The sequence below is a fragment of the Mastigoproctus giganteus genome, chromosome 12 (assembly GCF_048544385.1).
Source record: "Mastigoproctus giganteus isolate SK-2022 chromosome 12, ASM4854438v1, whole genome shotgun sequence".
NCBI classification, from domain to species: domain Eukaryota; kingdom Metazoa; phylum Arthropoda; class Arachnida; order Uropygi; family Thelyphonidae; genus Mastigoproctus; species Mastigoproctus giganteus.
In genome coordinates this window covers 74,166,065-74,182,957 of record NC_143586.1, presented here as the reverse complement: position 1 = coordinate 74,182,957, position 16,893 = coordinate 74,166,065, and the positions used below count along the sequence as shown (strand labels likewise).

Here is a 16,893-nt window from a genome sequence, read left to right as displayed (position 1 = left end):
AAGTAACTACATCTTTAGCTCTGTAATTTATTTTTTTTAAATTCTACCAGACGTCTCCACGATAAAGCACATTATTTTAGAAACTCTTTATTGTGAGAGGATATGTTCAGCATCTTATTGTCTAAATATCTTTTTTTAACATTTCCAATCGTATACAATTCATCGGGAAATACACTTCTGGTATTTCCAGATGAATCCAACAAGCAATTATTCATGGTTCGATTCCAAACTCTCTGAAGTTTTGTTCAAAACCGGTCATCCCTTCTGCATATATTCTCTGGATAATTAAATTTAAATTTCAAGTCAAATTAAGAGCTCTTCTCCTTTAAAAAATGATCGAAAGAAGAAAAAAAAATCATTTTAAACTAATAAGACATAATTTTACATTTCACTTAAAGCAAGAATAACACCATCACGCGTTATCAAGAAATTTAATGTTTCTAACTTCGCTACTGCTTGAAACTTAACTTCGTAGCTACAACGATGAATGAAAAACCTCCTGGAATAGAACCCACCCGGATGTTTGCTTTGCTTATTGCACGCGGATAGTTATCACTGCTGTTGTTTACTTTGTATCATGTAAGGTCATGGTCACGGGGGGAGGGGGGAAGGGAGAGTGAAATGAGAGTGTTGTGAATAGGGTGTTGAGGTTATGGAACAGTATGGTGGAGTAGTTGGTTCTTTTCATGGGAATTCTGCTGAGTAATGGCTTTCCCCCTCTCATTATCCTCAGAATAGTCGGGGTTTTCTCTCTTAAAGGGGAACTTAGCTTTCTTTTCGTATAAGAAAATTTCTAAAACCGTACTTATTCGTTACAAATTAAGTTTCTTGCTCCAGTTCTTCATCGTACACCTTAAGCAGGTGTTCTCGTGAGTTTGTGGACTGGCCTGATAGGGAAATTATCAAAGCCACGAGCTGCTATTTCCAAGGCTAAAATGACCCAAGTACATCTAGATATGTGAATGCAAATGATGGACAAGAGCCGTGCCATTACATATATCATATGTAGTGACATATATCTGCCTGACATATAATTGCCCTCTTCAATGAAGCTCTCAAATGTCCAATCTGTGTTCAGCATCGGTTACATTTATTGACTTATCAAGGTAACGCAGTTTACAAAGCAAAATCGGATTGCATAAGCTGACCCATCAAATTTAAAGAATATTGATGAATTACTCTCATTTCAAGAGCATTTAAATACAAGAATGCCTGATAGTCTAATCCAGAAAGGCTTAAAGTTGAACTAATTGAAGTTACTAATATAATATGATTGGTACTTGAGATTTAAATACTTTTAAACTGTTAGAAGTGAATTCAATCTTTAACAGTTTAAACCAGTTTGCAATTACTAAACATTCTCCATAATGTCTCATGCAAAGAAGAAAATTTAGTCAAGAGCCCGAATAGAATTTTGGTAATTTGTCGAAGTACTGTTTTATATTGCCCTGATAGTTCATTTACTAAGCTTTCCTTTCCATTAAGAATATATCTTTCAATATTTAAAAGATGCTTCTACGGTTATTCGCAATTAATGTCCCATTAAACTTTAAAAAAACTATCCAAGGAGCAGAATTTTCCCACTTAGCTTAATGAAGGAACTACGAATATGCATGATAGGTTTCATGACCAAAGAGCAACAGCTATTTTTACCATTTTAACTTTCCTGCATAGACCAAACGAGTAAGGAGTGGCTTACACGTTTTGTCTATGGCAGTAACTGTAGCGAAATAAAATGAAACTTCAAAAGTATTTGCTTTTTTTCGTTCAGAGTGGTTACCATAAGCAGTTCTCTTCTGCCACGGATCCTTCAGATGAAACATTCTTTCTGTTTATCCTGATTTCGCTCCATCTGATTTTTGCCTGTTCCAAAGAATAATAACTTCGTGAATGAGACATATTTTGGATCTTTGGAAAAGGTCCAACAAGTACATCGATTGCACTAAAACAAAACCGATAAACAAGTTCCAGAACTGCTTTTAATCGCTGTTCTTGTTATAGTGTTTTAGGCGAATCAGCAACTTAGACCATATTGCGCCATATACTATATATTATGTCTGTAAATTGTGTATGTTCTGTGGTCGATTTGCCTGTTTGTTGGCCGAAACTATGCGATCCTCACTTGAGAGCGACTAACTCAGCCATGTTGTGAAAGAACCCCATGAAAATTTCTCTTGGGGCTGCCCATTGAAACTACTTTGAAGGGAACCAAAGAAAATATAATTGCTGAATTCAGTTTTAATCTGCTTAAAGTCAGTCTTAGATCTTTATAGCCACATATTGTGAATTTTAAGATAAAGCTACTTGGGATGGAAAAAGGTGTGGTGAGAAAAAAAAATTAAATGATAATTGCCTGCGGGTATCATCAAAAGTTTAAGTGGTAGGGGGAATTCTCCATCCCTTTAGAGTATTCGTATGCAAGATATCATATCAACTGCTAGTAATAACAGGATAATAAAACATATCTGTTTTATTATTCTATACTATCGTTGGAATAAAGATTGTTATTCTTAAAAATGAAGTGAAGAATTAAGTATCCAATAGATTTTTCTCGAATTCCTGAGTGGCCGGGGCTCAAGCCGTTGACAACTTAATACGATAAATATTTGTACTGACGATTTATTGTAAACTCTACTGACTTGGTTGTCGTGCAGGGGTATAAACAGAAAATTTATTTCTTCAACGTTTATTTCACTTATAGAGTTGTAGTTTTAATATAAATATATTTTTTTTATTTATTCTTGTTAAACGGACTAAGTGAATTAATCGAGTTTCTGGACAGTCAAATGGGTGCTGCAACAAAACAGAAAATACCAGATTAATGCTAAAAAAATTACAGGGCAAAGGCTATAAAGTCTGTCTGGTGCAAAGAGAATCAGAAGTGTTCACGTGATGTAAAAGGCAAGGCATTTGTCCTAAGCTAATCTATTGAATCTAAAATTCTGCTGAACTAGCAGAATTTTATATACGCTTTCTAAACTTCTCAAAGATAGTCTGAAGGTCATCCGGTTACAACTGATAACAATATGGAGCTCACTGGAGCAAGAAGTGAGTTCAAATTGTATCTGAGAAAAGACTACGCTTCTTTGAGCATCGCAGCAACTCTTTATACTTTCACCGATGTATAATAGGACGTCTTTAATTAGGCTATTTTATAAACAGTACTTACTTATAAAGGAAATAAATATCCCCTCAAGATGGTGTACACAGCAAAAGCTTCCTCCAGATATAATGATAATACCCGTTTATATCGAAATCTTCGTCCATATCACATTACCGCTATAAAAAACGAAAGAAAAATATAAAGAAAGTGTAATGAATCTTTAAGCTAACAGAAAATTATAATCAAAGTAAAATCTTTTATTTACAACACACTCTGTAAAATGCTTAACTTTGCTCTTTACTCTGTTTGGTTAATCTAAATTTTGTATATATTTTACTACTATTGACTGCCGCTTCTTTCTATTGATTCTCTGCAATTCTCAACTTTCTCACCATCAGTCCTGTGGATGAGAAGTTTGTAAATAAATAAATAAAGGACAAATTTGTCTTCGCAACGAGTTGCCGGGTGTTGCACTACTTTCAAACAGATAACTCCCAGAAGGTTAAGAACAACCATCTGTTTAAAACACGAAACTGCTGTGATCGCCTGTTTCAAGACTAACTGGTCAATCTTACTGGACAAATTAACCTCAACAGGTTGTACGTGGTCTCTAGTGGAAACGTGTAAAACAAAACAGTTGTAAAGAAGTTGTTCTATATGAACTAGACAAAACGGTATATGAAATCATAGTTTTCAAAGTTGTAATATTGCTACATCTATCTGTTTTGCCTGAGTGTTGTCTCTGGACACATCTGCTATCTGGTAAGGTTAGTCTTGAAACAGGATCTGTCATAGTGCTGTTATAGAAATCGTATCCTAGCCTTTTGGCTAGGCTATCGGGTTGAAAGTAGTACAATACCAGAGCAACTCGTTGCAAAAGCAACTTTGTTTTGATGTAAGAATTAACACCATTGCATTATCTACAGTTGAAATCCTGTTGGCCACAAAAACAGAAGAAAGAATAAGTCATAAGATAGCTAAAGCTATATATAGCCTTGGCTATATTATAACTTTAACTTTCTTTCTTTTAGGGTTACATCTTATTCAGTAAACTTCTTAACTTAGCATGAACTACTCTTACAAATTATGTAGCTGGGTTATTCGGCAATTACGTGGGCATGTGACAAGTTTAATGTCACGTTAGTACAGCTGAGAGGGAAGACATTGAAAATGCCAAGTGTGGGTACAGATGGAAAGATGTATACTTCGTTATATATATTATTAAACTCTTTCATGAACAGCGACTGAGACAAAAGCGTAAATTACAAGTTTTAACTCTTTGTTTGAGCGTATTAGGTGGTCTTTATTGACGTTCACAGCCAATCTATTTTTAACGCCATTATAACTAGTCGCATAGCTAGCAGATGAATAAAAAGAAAAACAGGCGGCTCAAGGTAATTTTGCTTCTCACTTCTTAGGAATGTGCTTAGTAGGTGACCTTGAGCCTCTTGCTGTTTATCTCTCTGCTATATAAATAAACACCGTGCACAACGTACAAACATAAATTCGTGGATATAAACTTTATTCAAAAAACTCTCCACATATGTTTGTAGATCACACAGTGTGAAAAATAAATAAATAAACATTCTTTATACATTTCCTGCGTAGAAAGAATATAATATACGGTCTAAGTTCATTTTTAAAAGAGAGAGATTAACTGTTTTACTAGCATTCATATTTCATTGTCATTCTTAATATTTTGAACTAAAACAATTGCAAAACAGGGAAAAAAAGCTTCTCAATAAAGCTTCAGAGTGGCGTGAGTACACAAAAATTTTTATAGCAATGAAAGCAAATGAATTTGACAATATAACTTGACATTAAAGACTATATTTGAGCCTGTATTCACAAGATAGGGCTTATCTACTGATCGCCAACCTTTTGCCATCCGTTGCTCGTTCGATTGAAGTAACGTTGTGTCAGTCTTGTATAAAATATCTACAGGAATTGGGGTCACGGACACGTTTCATAATGGTGTCAGGCATTTCATCTACTCACCAACGTTAATATAGTTCTAAATTGCCATTCTTCCAGGGCGTGGGTTTTATTACAAGCAGAGGCCCCCCACAGTTCATAAATAGCACATAATGGCGTCTACATATATGAATTTGGTTCTGCATTGTACTTGCATATTATCAATGCACATTATAAATACGAAAAGCACGTTTTCTTACTCAAGACACCATACAGAAAGAGGTTCCAACCAGGAAAGAATAAATAATGAATTTCCTCAAACTGTTCTATCCATCCCCCCGTTTATCAACTAATTAAAATTTTGCCGCCTCAATCCATCTTATCACTGGTGAAATGGAATTCGATTTGTATTTTACCTGATGCTAATTCTTATCTTAAGAAGTTCTTGAAACATGTACTATATATTCGATAGGGATTTCCTTAATGATCTAATTCAACAGTTTCTTTAAAAACTTCCGCTGCCATGTACGTAATACGAGAGAAGAAAAAATAATAATAATAAAAACAAGGAAGTGGAATTAGATGACATCGATCGTGTGACGCTTTGCATGTCAGAATTTCTCTCAGAATGATGAATGTCCCAGAATGATGAAAAAAGCTCTAAGTGATAGGAAAAAGATGCGTTGCACAAAAGTACTAATACACAGTAAATTCATCACGTACGTTCATTCTGATCTCGGGTGGACAGCTTGGGATTGGTCCACCAACTACCTCTCAAAAACTTTCTCTTTTCCTCTTTCCTAGAGTGCAATTCATAAACACTATATATACCAACACTACGTGACGTTAGATTCCTTAGGGCATGAAAACTGTATCTAACTTAGCTGCAAGTCTCTCAGTGGTTGTACGGTATATTCGCTTTCGTTAAAGATTAGCAACCCTTGCTTATAAGTCAAGGTTTGTACTAGTGGTGGAGCTGAGGTGTAACATAACGTATGACTATGGGAGAGCATAGCTGTCTGAAACATCTAGGTATGTAGGTTATAGACAACTTCATGGTTTCAGATTCTACCACCAAAGGACCAAGTCCAAAACAGATGAAACAACCCCGCTCCATCAGAATGCCTCCACTAAACTTCGTGGTCTTACGGAAATCTCAACACCCAAACGTATCCAACAGAACGAAGCGTTGTCCAACGAAGTTTGTCAATTCATATTCTTCTACAGTCCATGAACTTCGAGAACTTTTGACGTACTGTTGCTGCTGCACAGGCAGCCCACAGATTCATATTGGTATGGTATCTGTTCTTTTTAATAATCTCCGATAAATGATCTGAATGATTTCTAAATTATTTTGGAGTCAAAAAAATCTTAACAAAATGTTTTTATCGTCTTAATTTTTCCTCCTGATGTATACATGACTTCCCTAGGGGATCAAAATTTCGAATTCGCACATAGCTTCTACCCCTATTAAAATTGGAGCCTGCAAAATTTGTTCCCAGTCAAAGTTTGTGACTGCCATTGGGCCCGAATTTATACTAATCAATTAGAATTACTGTATCCAAATTATCGATAAAAGCAGTGACATTCCTTTAAAAAAATATATCCTGAAATGTGAATATCGGTGTAACTGTGAGAACAAAGCGTTCCTTCGAAACCTGGTTCTAGTGCGAATAATTAGAATTCAGCGTTATTTCAAAATCAACATACTGGCAGTCAGTGAAAGACAGGCTCACGTATTCGCTCCATTCTCTAATTTAAACAACTGAAAGAGAAACAGGACACTTAATTTAGGATTAGGGAAGCAAACGGCCTTTACTTCCCTGTCAATGATTGAGAGAAAAATCCTATTATGTTTGCGGAGCACGTATGGTTCCGCGGATAGATTGGCAATTAGATTTTTTCCTTCGTTTTCAGTGCTCCTTAGGATATAAACCATTAACCATACTGATTAGCGAAGAAGGTGAAGTCTTGGTAACCAAACTCGCTAATTAGCGCTTCAACTAGAGAAACCTGTTGCAAAACTACGTACTGTACTCTCGAAACTACCAACGTGAAGGAAAACTTGAAACCCACAGCCCAATTTTCCTTTTATAGGAAAACTGAATGACATAGGTTTAATTAATGAGAAGGCAGCATTCAGAGAGTTTCATTGGAAGATTTTTGAACTGTTACATGAGCGTACAGTATTGGTTGCGAAAACAATAATAAAATTAATAAACAGTGAGGAAACTCGGTTGGTTTTTTTTTTCTCCTATTGACGTTGGTTATGCAGTAGGCATGCCCTTGTATAAGAAGACAAACTATGTCACTTAATCCTTCCAGAATGGCAATACTACATCTTTTACAGGGTCCATATTGTCAAGCAATGGTTGGACGATCAAGAGATGAAATTATCCACCATGGCCCTTCTAATCACCTGGTATTAATCCTAAAGTATATTTGTGGAAGTTTCTGTAGTAACCACTAGATAAATTGCACTAGATAACTGTAGGATAGTTAAGTTCCTTTTTTTTTTTTTTGGATTCCATGCTACTGTATTACCTCCGATAATGCCCATCACTGTCCTGGACGCACTTGGTGAGCCGACATAATGATGGGCTATCGAAGTAATCATTCCATTATTTTATTCAAATGATTAGAAGTCAGTAATATAATCATTCATTATTGAAATCTCTCGATTATGTCCATCACTGTGCCAAAATCGTAGTGTCCACGACCATATATAGCATAGGGAGAAAAAATTCATTATGTTCCAGCTAGATACAATACTGATTAGGACTGTTGCCTAATATTAAATGTTGTTAGTGTGCCTAAATGTTGCCTAATGTTAAATGTTGTTAGTGTGCCTAAATGTTGCCTAATGTTAAATGTTGTTAGTGTGCCTAAATGTTGCCTAATGTTAAATGTTGTTAGTGTGCCTAAATGTTAGACTGTTAAATATTGTTAATGTGCGTAACTTAATTTTTATTCAGCAGTGTAGCGATCATTAATTGCCTTCTTATTGGCCTTTTTCTAGCTATCCATGCATACACACTTGCTCTGGAGTGTAGCTATTAATAGCGTTAAGAGGCGACACGCGTCAGTAATTATCCAAATGTTACTTAAGGTTATGTTTCTCCAGCAATTAGTAGCTTATTGCTAATGTACTCAACGTAACCGCTACATAAAATGTTTAATTGCCGCTATAAATAATACAAAGCGTTAGCACTGTTTGAGACCGGTGTTGCAATATAATCGTTAACAGGAATCACCAAACTGTGGAGATTCACAAAGACATCAGTTTTCTCTTGGTATTTGTTCCTGACTTAATTTTATGCCCTTCGTTAGAATTGACTTATTTGCAGCTTATGGGCAGAGGCGAAAAGTTCATTAGTTCCGCCATCATTGCTATCTCCGGTGTTTATCGGAAAATGAAAGCAAGACGACCTAGAAATGGGCGGTGTAAGGGGATCTGATGATGTGTCGGTTCTACTTGTATACCCACGCACTCTCAGTAATCTACGCGGAGTTTCATAAATATCCACACTGTTGAATCATTCAATAAATAGAGACTACTGCTGTATAGATATTGCTGGTTATCATGTTTCTAAGTGCTGAGAAGAATAACATTATCAGCTGGGCGAGGGGGTGAATTAATTCATTCATCCAGTGTTAAAAAAAAAAAAAAAAAAAAAAAAAAGAGAGAGAGAAAAGATGTGTATAGTTAAACCCGTTCAAGAGGATCCAGTATCCGGTCTAAGAACTTCAAATCCCTTTTTCCTGGGATCGAGATGGACATCTGGTGATAATTGCTGATTTTAATTTCCTATTAATTGTACTTTATCACTTAAGAGGGCCAACAAAGTCGCCTTTAGCCTTAATGTTGCTTCTTAGTCATGTATGAGCATTGTTGTTAAAGAGACAACCCTCTATGATCTCTGGAGAAATAAACTGTCTGAAATCTGATTCTAGTTTCTTTCCTTTAATATTGCCTAATTGTACTTATGTCATACTTATTTTGAAGACTGCATTGTATAAATCTGTTCTGGTGTTATGTACTAGTAATCCAAAGAAACTGCTCCATCTTTTCTTTTCTTCCCCATGTGTAAGGGTATGGTTGAATTCCTCTAATCCTATGTGGCTGGGTTGAACTCTTTCAACCCAGATTATAAACAGAAAAGTTATTTATTTATTATATTAAATCAATGTGCTACTGAATTTTTTCCTTTTTCCAAAAAATATGTAAATTTTCTAGCATTTTCCAAACTGTAGGAAGGGGAAAGCCACTTACTCCCCACCTTTGAAAACGAGAGGGCGCTGAATCTCTTTAAAAGTTACAGCTGTCAGTTACAGGCTCCGCAAAAACGATAAGTGTTTGCCTTTTATTTACATGATTGTTATTTTATATTGTACTTAATACGTAGTCATATAGTTATAGTTACGCTGGTTATTTTTTATTTTTAATTTAGATAAAGAGTTTTGTGGATTTTACTTACGATAGGTAAAACCGTTATTTCGTTCCATTTTGTAGCCATTGTTTTTGGATATAGTGGTAGGGAATTCAAATTTTTTAATTGAGGTAGCTCTAGCGCATAATTATATAGTAGTACGCTTCACTGTTTCTATTTAATAGTTTCTATTCAAATACTATTGATATTTAATTTATTGATTTTATTAATTTAAACTACCATGCCCCGAACTAGAGCAGCAAAGCAACGGGCACAAAGTGGCAGGAGTGCTGTGACTCGGGGGAGAACTGAGGGGGGCAGTTCTCCAACGCATCACAGCCTAAAAAAATGTGCAACTTGTGAAATGTTTGCCGAACTCTCTGGAACGGAACATGATATTGCCATGGGGGATGTCTTTGTGTGTGCGCGATGTAAGGAGTGTAAGGAAATCAGGCGACAACTCAGCGTTGTTGTGGGCCTATATGAGAGTTTGAAGGATAGGGTGGATGCCCTCGAAAGATCTAAATTGAGGGGCCCATCAGGCTCTCAGCTGCCCACATCAACGCCAGAGCTTGCACTTGGTCATCACGCAACACAGCGGCAACCCCCAAGGCAGAATGCGCTGGTCCCTCAGGAACTAGTAGTTGTTGGTGAGTCGATTGTCAGGGAAACGGGGAACATGCTATGTAAAAAGGATAGGTGGAACAGGACCAGGGTATGTCTGCCAGGGGCAAAGGTTGATGACGTTGTAGAGCGGATATCATCTTTCAAGGGCACAAAAGGTGATATAGTTGTACACGTTGGCACTAATGATATTAAGAGTAGGAGACCGGCGGAATTACTCAACAAGTACAGGTCACTGTTGAAAAAAAGCCGTGAAATAGGGTTGAATTTGAAAGTGTCTGCAATTCTGCCCAGACACGATAGGAGGGAGTACATGATGAGAGCCTTGTCGATAAATTCGGCCCTGGAAAGATTGTGCAAGGCTCAAGGGGTAGAATTTTTTTCAGCCTGGACTGTACTTGTTAACAGGAGAGATTGCTTCTACAGGGATGGGATACACTTAAATAGAAAGGGTGCAAGAATATTTGCTGATGCTATCGAGGCAGTGTTAGGTGGGTCGGAAAACTGCTAGTTTGGGGGGATACAAAGACTAATAGTTTAACAGTAACCACAGGCAGAGGTGAAGGTGATTCTTGCACAACTTCTATTAGAATAAGAAGCGACCTGGAGCGAGGGGTGTTGGGGGTTTCAGGGACGGATGGCAGTCATCATGGAATAGTTGGGTATATGGGATGTGTTAGGGTAACAAGGAATAGGCATAGGAGCATGTATGCTTGCATGTATACCAATGCTAGAAGTATAGTAAATAAATTTGATGAATTTGAAGTGTTGGTCAAGACATCAAAGGCGGATATGGTTGGGATAGCAGAGACGTGGTGTCACAAAGATATAAGGAATGCAGAACTGGAATTTGGGGAGTACAATGTGTACAGAAAGGATAGACAGGACAGAAAGGGAGGGGGTGTTATGCTGTTAATTAAGAAAAACATAAAATCAAAATAAGTGCACCCAGTTAATATAGATTAACAGTGCTCTGTTCAGTCAGTTTGGTGTGAGATAAGCACTGCGAAAGGAAAAATAAGAGTAGGAGTGTGTTATAGGCCTAATGACTTGAATGAGTACAATGAACAATTGTACAGAGAAATAGAGTGGGCTAGTAAATCAGAATGTCTTATAATGGGGGATTTTAACTTCCCAAATATTGACTGGAACTTGTGGGTTGGGCACTCACACACTAGTCAGACATTTGTGGATTTATTGGATGATTGTTTTCTGCAGCAGCATGTTCGAGAGGCAACCAGAGAAAGTAACACTCTTGATCTGGTTATCATCAGTGATCATTCGTGTATTAAGAATTTGCAGATAAAGGAACCACTAGGTGGCAGTGATCACAGTGTGCTGAAGTGGGATTTACTCAAAGAGGTAACTACCGTCAGGGGTAAAGGAAAGGGTTTTTGCTTCCGTAAAGGGGAGTACAGTGGTCTCAGACAGTTTTTAAATTCTGTACAGTGGGATCAACTGACGATGTTACAAACAGTAAATTCTAAGTGGGAAGCATTCAAAGAATTAATCGTAGAAGCTACTAGACTTTATATACCGATTAAGAAATATCGTTCAAGGTTTAGGCCTAAATGGTTATCAAATGAACTAATGAGACTCGTGACAGAGAAGAAAAATGCATGGGATGCATATAAATTATCAGGTGACGCAGAAGCCTGTGGCAGATATAAGCTAGTCTGTAATCAGGTCACAAAGGAGGTTCGGCAGGCGAAGGCGGATTACGAGAAATCTTTGGCAAAAGATGCTAAGAAAAACAGCAAGGATTTTTTTACTTATATAAACTCTAAAAGGAAGGGGTTGAATATGATTGGTCCACTTGACATCGATGGTTCGACTGTTGATGATCCTGCTCAGATAGCAAACAAACTGAATGAGTATTTTGCATCTACATTCACACGTGAGGAATTATTACAATTTGAAAATGGAAGAAGGTTATCAAATTGTAGCAGTGTGCTTAATGATTTTGTAATAACTGAGAGCAAAGTGGAGGAGAAATTGTTGAAGTTAAACATAAGAAAGGCACCTGGGGTGGATGGGATCTATCCAGTTATTTTAAAGGAGGCGGCAAAGCAACTAAGCAAACCCTTAGCCATAATTATGAGAGCATCCTTGGACTCAGGGGAGGTTCCCACGGACTGGAGATGTGCAAATGTGTCCCCAATTCACAAAGGTGGATCGAAGGGTGACACGAGTAATTACAGACCAGTTAGTTTAACTTCTGTTCCGGGTAAAATAATGGAGTCGCTGGTTAAAGATGCATTGCAGGATCATCTAGACAAGACTGCAGCAATAATTCAAACACAGCATGGGTTTGTTAAGGGAAAGTCTTGTCTGACAAATTTGATTGGTTATTATGATGTGGTCACAAAGGAACTGGATGCAAAAAATAATTTTGATATCATATACTTGGATTTCAGGAAAGCTTTTGACACTGTTGCGCATGGAAGACTATTGTACAAATTGGAGCAGAATGGTATTAAGGGTAAGTTGCTACAATGGATAAAAGGATGGTTAAGTGGGAGAAGACAGAGGGTGGTAATCAATGGGTGCTGCTCTTCGTGGACTAATGTTATTAGTGGAGTCCCACAGGGTTCGGTGTTGGGTCCACTGTTGTTTTGTGTATTTATCAATGATATTGATGAAGGTATATCAGGCTTAATGTCGAAGTTTGCAGATGACACAAAGGTTGGCAGGGTTGTTAATGACAGTAATGGCAGTGTGCTACTGCAACAGGATCTAGATAATTTGGGAAGATGGGCTAAGAAGTGGCAACTGAAGTTCAACCTTGACAAATGCAAAGTACTGCATATGGGTAGAAGTAACCCCAGAGAAACGTACCAACTGTGTGGTACTACACTTAAGGTGGTAGAAAATGAAAAAGACCTGGGAGTAATTGTGCAGTCAGATATGAAGTTTTCTGAGCAGTGCAGACAGGCTGCTAGGGCGGGTCATGGGGTTTTGTCAATGATATATAGGAATTTTGCTAGCAGGGCAAAGGAGGTGATTGTCCCTCTGTATAAGGCAATGGTCAGGCCACGCCTTGAGTACTGCGTACAGGTCTGGAGGCCTCATTTTAGGAAGGATGTAGATTTGCTTGAGCGTGTACAGAGAAGAGCAACACGATTGGTGAGGGGAATGAAGGGATTCTCTTACCAAGAGAGGCTTAAGTTCTGCAAATTGCAGTGGCTGGAGACTAGGCACCTGCGCGGTGATCTGATTGAGGTCTATAAGGCCTTGAATGGGTTGAGCACGCTGAATTCTGATGGGATCCTTCCACTTGTTCAGATTACCAACCTACGGGGACATAAGTTCAAATTAAGAAAGGACAGATGTAGAATAGATGTGCGGAAATTTGCCTTTAGCCAGCGGGTGGTTAATTGCTGGAACAAACTTCCATCTGTCGTTGTGGAAGTTGATAGGTTAAATAAATTTAAGGAGGAACTGGACAGGCATTTGGAGGGAATGGTGTGATGATTTTTTTTTTTTTTTTTGGCTGATGCTGCATAAGCTCATACATTTGCTTTCTTGCATCATGTGCCACTACTACTACTACTATTTAAAGACTCGCCAAAGAAACAACTGTTCACACTGACAACTGACCACTGAACAACTAAAGGAATAAAAAATTCAATGCTAGTCATTTCACTTCATGAAAGTTTTAAATAAAAAATAATATTAAAAAAAAACACTGGTTTAAAAAAAAAGTATTTTGGGCTTACGGTATTTTACATAATTATTTTTAAATTAAATTATTTTCATAGAAATTAAACTGACAATATTCCTATAAACAAGGAACACGTAAAGATATCCGTTTAATTTGAGTATAGAAAAAAAAAACAAGAGAAAATCTGAAACATTGCACTAAGCACTGCAAGTACCGAACAGTAAACTGAAATACGTAAAGTAGAACTTGGAATTTTATATTTAATAATTATTTAATAGAAAATTATATTTAAAGTTAATTTTAAGTAAATTTATTTTAAAATAATCCAAGAAATAAGATATTTTAAATCAATACATCATTTATGAATATGGATCTCTTTCAGTGATAATAATTATCATTTTGAAGCTTGTTATTAGTGCGCACATAAAATTCAGTCACTGTATTCATTAATTATCTGTATTCATTTGAGAAATTAAAGACAGCTTTTACTCTTCGCTGGTTGTACAGTTCTTAGATTTTAACTATTCTACCCATAGATTTTCGAAGCTTGCATTGATTATATTTTTATTCTGCATGCCATTTATGATAACTTTCTAAATACTATCCTTTGTCAATTATTACTGCGTCCGATGACAAAGGCAGTGCAGCCCACAGAGTGTTATCTAAAGAAAGTAAGAGTAGAACAACCTTGCAGAAGGGGAAAAATAATCACTTCACTGATATGATAAAGCAGTTCAGTTCCCCTTGAAGCATGATACGTTCATAAACAGCAAAGGCTAAATGTCATTAAATTAGTTCATTATTATATCACGATTCCGTGCCAATACATTGTGTGCAAAATTTCTAACCACCCACGTGGATACTCCCAAGGGGAACCTCGCAAACATCCGCCGTTGCGACATCCAGTTTCAGTAATCTCTTCCAGTTCTTCATACAGTGGATATTTTGATTGCATCATGTGCGTCTAGTGGCATCTTGAGGTATTTCGGGTGATTTCGCTTATCCCTATGGGGAGCCCCAGCAAAGATAAGAACTGTTCAACAACTCCCCTCAATCTTCTCCTCACGTTCACTACACATTATAAGAAAAACATTACGCAGTAGATGACCTCAGAAATAGAGAGAATTATTGAACTTCATCGTCTATTTAACGAAGACAGCAGGAGTTCATAAAGGAAAGAAAGCAGGGAGGAGGTGTCCCTGAAACCGGAATGGCCCCTCGTATTCAGCGAGTCTGTGTAAAGAGGGACTGTAAGGGACATTATACTTACACCCATTAAGAAAGACGTTTTAAACGATTTGCAGAATGAGAAATATATACTCGGTGAAAGCAAAATCACATTCAGCTAAAATCAAAATTAATTAAATGAACTCCACGTTTTTGTGAAGCAATTAGTTTATTGACCCTACGATACTGAGAAACCCTACGTCCTCATCCAACGTTGCAGGGTCAATAAACTAATTGCTGCTGCTGCCTATAAAGATATACAGTTCGGTATTTGCTGCCTATTTTAAGTCACAGGTTCTTTGGCCATTTAGGCAATAATAATTCATAACAGTTACAACAAATCTCGCACGTCATATGGAATGAATTTAAATAAGCAAATATAACGTCAGTTTAATGGCCTTTTGAAAGGATTTACATATACATAAATGAGATTTAGGAAATACTCGTAAATATTATTTCGTATAAATAAAAAACTGAAATTATATTATTCAAAATAAATTTTATAATAAATAATTTATCCTTTTACGTTTATATTATATTTCCTGTAGTTGCTTTTATTTATTTATTAATCATTAATTAATAAATTATTTATAAATTAATTATTTATAACTTATTTATTAATCATAAATTGCAACACATAAAAAAAGTAAAATACAGCTATAAAAAAGGTAAACATCTAAAGCAGCTGTTCCAAGTGACCTCCAGTTTGTTCACTGCGATACCCTGGCATGTCGTATCGTTTCAGAACTATTATTAATGGTTTCAGCAGCTTCAAAATGCGATTTCTCAGTTCGTCTTGCGTGGTAATACGCGTAGAATAAACCATGGATTTCATGTGACCTCACACAAAGTAATCTAAGGGTGTGAGGTCGGGTGATGGTGGTGGCCATTGTGTGGAGCTCTTCCGACCAATCCATCGGTTATTGTACTCCGTATTTAAAAGGTCAGAAACATCACGGGAAAAGTGGGTTGGTGCAACGTCGTGCATAAACCACATCCTCTGCCGATTTCCAAGGTGTGTGTGTGTCTCCCAACGCTTCCCACAAGGTGTTTCCGTTGAAACTGCAGGTATGCCATTCCTGAAAGTCTTGCTGGTTAAATTAAGGAGCAATAAGCAACAAATGTTGTACAGGTGTACAGTGAAATGATTACAATTGCTGTTTGGCACTGCTAGTATATATTCTGCTATATTATTCACAAATGAGTAATTGTTATGATTAATATAGCAGAAGAACACTATTCATATCCGTGTTGATATTTCGTTTCGTTTCCTTTAAAGCCCGTTTAACACAGTCATATTTTTCTGACATAAATTTGAAATTTTTCTGACACGTTTTTATAATTTATGTTTAGTATCTCAGAATAACGACTTTTGAGACATCTGTTTATACAAACTTTTTTTCTTAATGTAGAATACGCTTATATTTCTACTGTACAATTCTATAAATTGTAGAAAAGAGGAATTACTGGTAAAATTCTTCATAAAATTAGGGGATGGCTAAAAGACGGAGGACAGACGGCAATTATAAATGAACATTCTTTATAGCGGACAAGCGTAGCAATTGGATACCTTCAGGGATCAGTATTGTGGCCCCTTCTGTTTCTAATTTTCCTTAATTGCATTGACAACAATGTAAGGGAAGATCTCAATGCCTCTGGATAATTTCGAGTTAAGAATGATACTTAACGACCAGCCTTGGGCTACTTTAAAACGACTTAGGTCAGTTACTGATCTTCTTTATCTTCGCCTTCTTCCCACGTTTATATGGGGTCGGCACTCTTTTCCAGACTGATACGTCTGGAAAATTGTAGCCGAAGTTCAGTGCGTCTAAATGGAATATTTTGCATCTGAGGAACAGAAATCCAGGAAGTTCAAGAAATTGGGGATTAAAATTGACCTCTTACGACCAAATAAGTGTTCAACTTTCAAA

The 16,893-nt window shown here is 36.8% G+C and overlaps 1 protein-coding gene across 6 annotated transcripts in view; it reads right to left on the bottom strand.

Moving 5' to 3' along the window:
* The window catches only part of LOC150077201 (solute carrier organic anion transporter family member 74D-like), a 271,883-nt gene that overhangs the window by 58,359 nt on the left and 196,631 nt on the right, over positions 1-16,893 (bottom strand). For all 6 annotated transcript variants that reach the window (XM_090386382.1, XM_090386381.1, XM_090386380.1 and 3 more), the window contains one exon: positions 3,170-3,279. The gene's annotated coding sequence lies outside the window, so the exon portion shown is untranslated. The remainder of the gene's footprint in view (positions 1-3,169; positions 3,280-16,893) is intronic.